Below are 8,527 nucleotides of genomic sequence, written 5' to 3'. Positions count from 1 at the left end.
TTTTTTTTTTTTTTTTTTCGGTTTTTAAAGGCCATTGAGGCCCATTACCGCAACACAAATTTGCTTCCATCTGTCTCTGTCTTGTGCTATTGTTTCTCCATCCCGTATTCCGATCTCTGCTAAGTTCTTCTCCACTTTGTCGATCCACCTTTGTTTCGGCCTGCCAAGTGGTCTTTTCCCCTGGGGTTTCCATTTTAAAACTTCTTTCATAAGACCATTTGACCTCCACACATGACCGGCCCATGCCATTCTCCTATTTTTTAATACTGCTACTATGTCTGGCTCTTTATATAACTGTTGTATTTCTATATTGTTTCTTTTCTCATATTGTTGTGTCATGTTATTCATTTTTGGCCCAAATATTCTTCTTAATATTCTTCTTTCGAATATTGCTAATTTGTCTTCGTCTCCATTTGTTGTTGGCCATGTTTCACACGCATATAGAAGGACTGGTCTGATAATTACCTTGTATATTGTGATTTTTGATTTGAGTGATACCTGTTTTGATTTTAGTATACTCGTTACTCCGTAATAGCATTTATTTGCTGCAGTTAGTCTTATTTTAATTTCATCGTGATTATTATTTTTGCTATTTATTGTAACACCCAGGTATTTAAAATTTTGTACTCTTTCAAATTTATAATTCTCAACTTCTAAATTTTCCTCATGATTTTCTCGCCTAGATATTACCATATATTTGGTTTTCCCTTCGTTTATTTGTAATCCAATGTCTTTGCTGTTTATTATTAGTTCTTTGGTTCCTGCTTTGACTTCTTGACTGTCTGATCCCAATATGATAATATCATCTGCGTACGCTAGTACTCCGCATTGTCTTCTGTTCTCTTCCAAGTTTACCCCACCATATTTTTCCTGAGTTTTTCTAACTACCATTTCTAAAGCTATATTAAAGAGTATTGGGGATAGGGCATCTCCCTGTCGAAGTCCAGTCTTAACTTCAAATTCATCTGATATATGCTGATTGAATCTAACTTTACATCTGGTTTTATTCATACATAATTTGATCATTTTCACTATCTTAGCTGGTATCCCAAAGGTTACAAGTGTGTCCCATAGTACTTCTCTATTAATTGAATCATAAGCTTGTTTATAATCAATAAATAGTAGATGTAGATCATTGTCGAATTCATAATGTTTCTCAACTAGTTGTTTAACAGTGAAAATGTGATCTATGGTGGATTTACCACTCATAAAACCACATTGGTATTCCCCAATGATATCTTTTATGTAAGGTTTTATTCTATTTAGTATGAGACCTGACAATACTTTGTACATTGTATTTAGCAACGATATTCCTCGGTAATTTTGGTATCTTGATCTGTCTCCCTTTTTATAAATTGGACATATTATTGCTAATTGCCATTCTTTTGGTATTTCTTCTTTATGCCATACATCTCTGATTAATTTCCCTACTTCTCTTATTAGTTCCTCACCACCATACTTTAAGAGTTCTGAAGCTAAGCCATCTTCACCTGGCGATTTATTGTTTTTAAGTGTGTTTATGGTCATTCTAACTTCGTCGTCCGTTGGTTCTATGTCTTCAGGTTCTGCTGTATAGTACTCAATTTGCGTATGATCTTGGTGCGTTTGTGGGTTGAGTAGTTCCTTGAACACTTTCCCAAACTGTTTTGCAATTTCTTCTCCTTCTGTTACAAGTTCTCCATTTTCTTCTTTCATTATTTCTGTTCTGGGGTTATACCCCGTTTTTAATTCTTTTGTTTGTTTGAAGAAGAGTTTCGGGTTCGTCCTGTTGTCTTCAATCTGTTTTATTCTTTCCTTTTCCCATAATCGTTTTTCCCCTCTTATTATACGTTTAGCTTCTCTAAGCTTCTGGGCAAAATTGTTATTTTTTTCTGTGTTTGGGTTTGTAAGCATCAATGATCTCGCTTTATCCCTTTCTTCAATTGCGCTTTGACACTTATCGTTAAACCATTTATGCTTTTGTACTTTTTTCTTTTTTCCTATGTGTTCCAAAGCAGTTGTTTTTATTATTCCCTCTAATTTTTTCCATCGGGTTTCAATATTTTCTGCCTCTATTCCGTCCTTTAATTTGTCCTTTAGTTTATTTTTGTATTCTTTTAACATTTCAGAGTTTTTTATGTTATCTATATCAACTTTTTCTTCTATTATTATTCTTTTTCTCCATTTACGAGGTAGTTTAATTTGTATTTTAGCTTTAACTAAGAAGTGATCAGACTGAGCAGACACTCCACGAAGGCTCCTGACATCTTCTATAATATTGTTTATCTTCATATCTGTCATGATATGATCAATTTGGTTTTTGGTACTACCTCCGGGTGAGACCCATGTTTCTTTATGGATGTTTTTGTGTGGGAAACACGTGCTACTTATCCTTAGTCCTTTAGAGATTGCAAAGTTAATTAGCCGGTTTCCATTTTCATTAGAGTGAGTATGGAGGCTTTCTTTTCCTATTGTTGGTCTATACATTTCTTCTTTTCCAATTTTAGCGTTGAAATCTCCAAGGATAATCTTCGGTTGGCTTTTGGCAATTGATTCAAATATCGTGTTCAGGTCTTCATAAAAAGCTTCTTTCTCGTCTTGTTGCTTGTCTTCTGTAGGTGCATAGCCATTTATCAGTATTAAATTCATATGTTTACATTCAACTTGGATATAACATAGTCTGTCATTATACGGCTCAAATCTTTTTATGTATGGTAAGTATTCATTGCTAACAATAAATCCTACTCCTCGCTCATGTCTTTGTCCACCACTATAAAAGATAGTATGTTTCTTTGATTTTAAGTTTCCTTCTCCTGTCCATCTAACTTCTTGAATTGCTGCTATTGCAATTCCATATCGTTCTAAATTAGCTTCTACAACTGTTAGTGCGCCCGCTATGTACAGCGATCGCACATTCCAGGTTCCGAGATTAAACTTATCCAAATAATTTTTCATCCGAGGCTTGGTTTTGTGTTGTTCTGGAACCCATGTTTTTTTTCTTGTGTGAGGTGGTTAGCCTCACGCCAAACCCCCATTAATGGAGGGCCCAACGGGTTGGGGGATTTCTCCCCTCTCCTTGCTGGAATCGTTCGCCTGGAACTTTCCACCAGCAAGGGGCTATTGCGATACTTTAGTACCGGGCGATGGGAGCGCCAATTTCCCTACGCCTATAATTTAACTTGCTTATAAAATAGAAAATGGTCTAATTTAAAAAATGACTGGTCGATAATAACTTTTGGACCAGAACTTAGAAAATAGTATTTTTATACTTAGGCAAGAAGAAGTATGAGAATAAAAATGTCTAATGATGAAATCTGATTATTAATGTACTACACAAGAGCAATTGTATAGGTCTAAATTGAAAATAATAAATTGGCGACAAAATCATTAATTATTTTGAATTCGATACATTTGAGAAAATGAATATTGAAGTCAATCAAGCTCAGTAGTCAGTCAGAGAAAAAAATTAAAATAATCTGATGAACAAAATTATAGTGTCATAAATGTTCTTTCGTGTACCGCGGGTTCGAAATAAGTTAATAAGCAAACTGGCAACATTGCTTCCATAAGTCTGTATAATTACAAACTAATGGAAGACAGGGACAGAACATTGAAGTCATTATTAAAGGTTATGAATATCAAACGTTGCCAGTTTGCTTATTAACATTTATTTTATATGAATTTGCCGACGTTTTTAAAATATCCGTTCCATCTGCTGAAATCGATTGTTGGAATTTATCGCTCAAATATATTAAAAGTATTGCTATTAATAGACTATCTAGTTGAGTTATTTTTCTATTTGTTATTTATTGCCCATTAGTATTATAAAAATATACATTTACAAAATGTATGCTGTTTATTATGTCGGCTTTGGCAATATTTAGTACAAATTATTCAAACACCAATTTTACTAGATTACACAATTTAATTTTTAGCTTCGATGCGAAGCTGAGAAGGTATTGGTTTTACTATGATGTGTTTTTTTTTTTTTTTTTTGTGTCTATTACCACTTTTTCTCAGCTCTCACCGAACGGATTTCTTTCAACGATACGTCAAAAGATCACAAATCGTATCTAGTCGAAGACATTACCCTTCACATTGAAAAAATTTCCATCGTTCCCCGTAAATGGGGAAAACCTCCAAAAAAATTACAAATTTAAAAATCGCTAATTTTTGAAATTTTTTGAAATTTTTTTACTAAAAACTGCCGTAACTTTTTCAAAAATGAACATATCAATATAATTTTTTTTTATATAGATGCTTGATGTCTTTACCTATCATTTGGTATATTTTTTTTGTAAATCTGACACTTAACCTGCCCACAGGGGGGGATTTAAAATGACAACTTTTTCACAAAAAATTAACTTTTTCAACTTAACTTTTGAAAATGTTCCGGAAGGTCTGACACTTTTATATATATCTTAAATTAAAGCTAATGTAATGTACTTTAATTTGAAAAAAAAAAATTTGACCTCTGGACTTGTCTTCATGGTGAAAACGGCTACCAAATGCTATTTTTGTATGAAAATTTTCGATTTTATAATTTACATTTTTTACTTTAAAGTGCTATAACTTTTTAAAAAANNNATTTAACTTTATAATGCTATAACTTATTGAAAAGTTTATGGATCCACACAATTTTTTTATGAGAAATAATATTTTTTAATAAACCCTTTTTCATTCGACATACTTTATCTTAATCGAGATATTAATAAGGAACCAGCAGATCAAGTAGCTTTTGGAATAAAACACCAATTTTTTTAAAATTAAACACTATCTAAAGATTTGCATCGAAGCGTTTATTTTTGATAGTGATTTTAATCACTGTCAGATATCATTATACTTGATCCAACTATGCCACGTCACCACTGTGCCGCGACCCCCCTGTGCTGGGTTTTTTGTTCTATTTGTACTAGAAATTGTTGTTATGTTTGATGGAAGTTTTAAATTTTCTTTTTACATTTTATTTGAGATTAAATATATGTTGTAATTTACATAAAATTTATTGGTTATACACCGCAAAAACTTTTAATTTAAAATTCAAAAAGATAAATAATTTTATTCAAAATTAAGAACTTAATAAATGTACAAAACTGTTAATTAAAAATTGTATGAATTATGCCTAAACATATATATGTTATTTAATTAGCCTTGCAGAGTGATTGATTTATCATTAACCACGAAATTTTTCCAAAAATAAAAATAATATTGGAAATATATTTTTTTTTTTTTGATTTTATAATTAATTTATAAATCGTTAAATATGTTTTAGATCCGTCTCTTCCCTTTAATATGTTAGTAATTTAATTTTTTTAAATAGATAACTATTTAATTGAATAAAAAATTGATTGATAACAATTTTTGGAACTACTTTATAATTTATTAACATATTCATACGTAGACGTATAGAAGTATGCGACCGAAAATGTGTAATGATAAAATCCGAGTATTAATATACAATAGTAAGCAAAATTGTAAAGGTCTAAATTGAAAACAATAAGTTAACGACAAATTCTTTGACTATTTTAAATTTGATATATTTGAGAAAATAAATATTGAAGTCAATCGAGCTCAGTAGCCAGAGCGACAAATTCAAATAATCTGATGAACAAAATTAAAGTGTCATAAATGTATAGTATAGTAAATATATTGTATGAAAGAACGTAACTCGGCGGTCAAATGCGAAGATAAAAGTCTCTGTCTGACTCAATAATAACTCAGTCATGTTCTTTAGGGCCTGTGGAGTAGAAATAAACAAACTGGCGACGTTGCTTTGAGAAGTCTGAAGACAGAGCGTTAAAAATGTGCTTAACGATTATGAACACCATGTTGCCAATTTGCTTATAAACTAATATTTTATTCGAATTTGTCGCTCTTGTTACGTATGGCTCGATTGACTTCAGTAATAATTTTATCAAATATCTGTTCATCGAAATGAAAATAATCAATTAATTTGACGCCGTTTTTAATAGCTAACATTATTATTAATAGACCGTTCTGTTAGGTTATTTTGCTAGTCGTTATTTATCACCTATTAGTATTGTAAATAAATTGCATTTATAAAATGTTTATTATGTCGGCTCAATCAATTATTGGTACAAATTATTCAAGTACCACTTTTACTACATTAAAATCTTTCTTTTTTTAATAGACATTGTTGTTATATTTAATAGAAGTTTTAAATTTTCTTTTTACATTTTATTTGAGATAATATATATCATGTAATTAATAATAATTTATAAGTAATGCACTGCAATAACTTTTAATTTATAATTATAAAAATAAATAATTGCTTAAAAAAATGTGAACTTAATAAATGTACAAAACTATTACATAAAATGTGCGTGAAATATTTATGTAATATCTTATTTAATTAGTTTTTGAGTGATTAATTTATTATTGACCACAAAATGTCTTCTAAAGTAATAAATATTTTGGAAATATTTTTTTTGGCTTTGTACTAATGATTTCTCAGATTTTAATTGGATAAATACTTTTTAAGTCCTTTATACTTAATAAGTGTATCAACTTTATTTTTTTATAAACAAAATACAATTTTTCAACTTACTTAGTAAATAGAAAATAGTCTATTTTAAAAAATAACTGGACGATAAAATCTTTTGGGCCAGTATTTTAGAAATTATTAGTTTTTTTATATTTAGGCAGATGGAAATGTGTGGGCATGAAACATCTAATGATAAAAATAGTAATAAATACATTAGAGAAATATATTGATAACTACCCAACAAATTAGTGACAAATTCATTGATTATTTATAATTCAATGAACAGATATTTAAAAAGATTAAAACTAAAGTTAATCGAGGCAAGTAGTAAGTGTGACAAATTCGAATAATCGGATGAACAAAATTAAAGTATCATAAATGAATAATACAAAAAAACATTGTATAAGAGAACGTGATTTCGCGGCCAAATGGCAAGATAAAAAAAAAATATTCTACATTATTCAATAGTCACTCATTTGTGTTCATTCGTGTCCCGCGGGTTAGAAATAAGTTTATTATGAAAGTGGCAACGTTACTTCCATAAGTCTCTATAATTAAATGGAACAAAGTGTAGTAATCGTTCTTAATGCTTGTGAATATCAAACGTTGCCAGTTTGCCTATTAACTTATATTTTATTTGAATTCGTCGCCGTTTTAAAGTATCAGTTCCATCTGCTGGAATCGATTGTTGGAATTTGTCGCTCATATATACTAAAATTATTGCTATTAATAGACTGTCGGGGTTGAATTTTTTTTCTGTTTGTTATTTATTGTCCATTAGTATTGTAAATAAATTGCATTTATAAAATGTATGTTGTTTATTAATATCGAATTTGACAATTTTGATACAAACTATTCACGGTTCCTCTTTTACTACATGAGTATTATTCTTTTTTTAACAGATATGTTTATTCTATTTGATATGTTTTAAATTAATTTTTATATTTTTTGATAATACATTTATACTGTAATTAATTAATTCATTTAGTTATGCATTCCAATAATTTTTAATTAAAAATTAAAAAATATTAATCATTTTTTAATTGCGAAGTTCATAAGTATATAAAACTGTTGATTAAAAACTGTATGAAATATTACTAAAAATGAATTTAATATGTTATTTAAATAGATTTACAGAGTGATTGATTTATCTTTGACCACTAAGTTTCTCTTAAAGTAATACTAATCTTAGAACTATTTTTTTTTGTTTTGTTAAGTACTATTGATCTATCAATTTTTAGGTGGTTAAATATTTTTTAAGTCTGTCCTATATTCCTTAAAAGAGTACCTTTTTTAATTGTTTAGATGGCAACATACATTCTTTACATACTTATACAGGGTGTTCACTAAGTCAGGAAACGGGTTTCTATTGTTCTCATTGTTTGTAACAATGAGAACAATAGAAACCCGTTTCCTGATTTACTGAACACCCTGTATAATAGAATATGGTTTAATTAAAAAAGTAACTGGTAGATAATAATCATTAGACCAGTAATTCGAAAATTATTAGTATTTTATTTTTAGGCAGATGGAAATGTACGGGCGAAAAATGTTAAATGATAAATATAGTCATAACCGTTCACTAATATATTAGTACAATAAATTGAAATTTACACAACAAATTGACGATAAATTTATTAATTATTTTAAATTCTGTGGACAGATAAATTTTTAATTTGATGGATAGATATTTAAAAAAATGAATACTTAAGTCAATCGAGCCAAGTAGTAAGAGCGACAAATTCGAATAATCGGATGAACGAAATTAAAGAATCATAAATGTATAGTACAATAAATATATTACATGAGAGAACGTGACTTGGCGGCCAAATAGTAATATAGAAAAAAATATCCTACATTATTTAATAGTTACTCAGTTGTGTACTTTCGTGTCCCGCGGCGTAGAAATTAGTGCATAAACAAACTGGCAACGTTGCTTTCTTAAGTCTGTGTAATTAAAAGGGACAAAATATTGAAATCGTTCTTAGTGTTTATGAATATCACACATTGCCAGTTTGCCTATTAACTTATATTATATTTGAA

This window comes from Daktulosphaira vitifoliae, unplaced genomic scaffold, assembly GCF_025091365.1.
Source record: "Daktulosphaira vitifoliae isolate Bord-2020 unplaced genomic scaffold, ASM2509136v1 Scaffold_4, whole genome shotgun sequence".
Taxonomy (NCBI): domain Eukaryota; kingdom Metazoa; phylum Arthropoda; class Insecta; order Hemiptera; family Phylloxeridae; genus Daktulosphaira; species Daktulosphaira vitifoliae.
Note: the sequence above shows the minus strand (reverse complement) of the source record.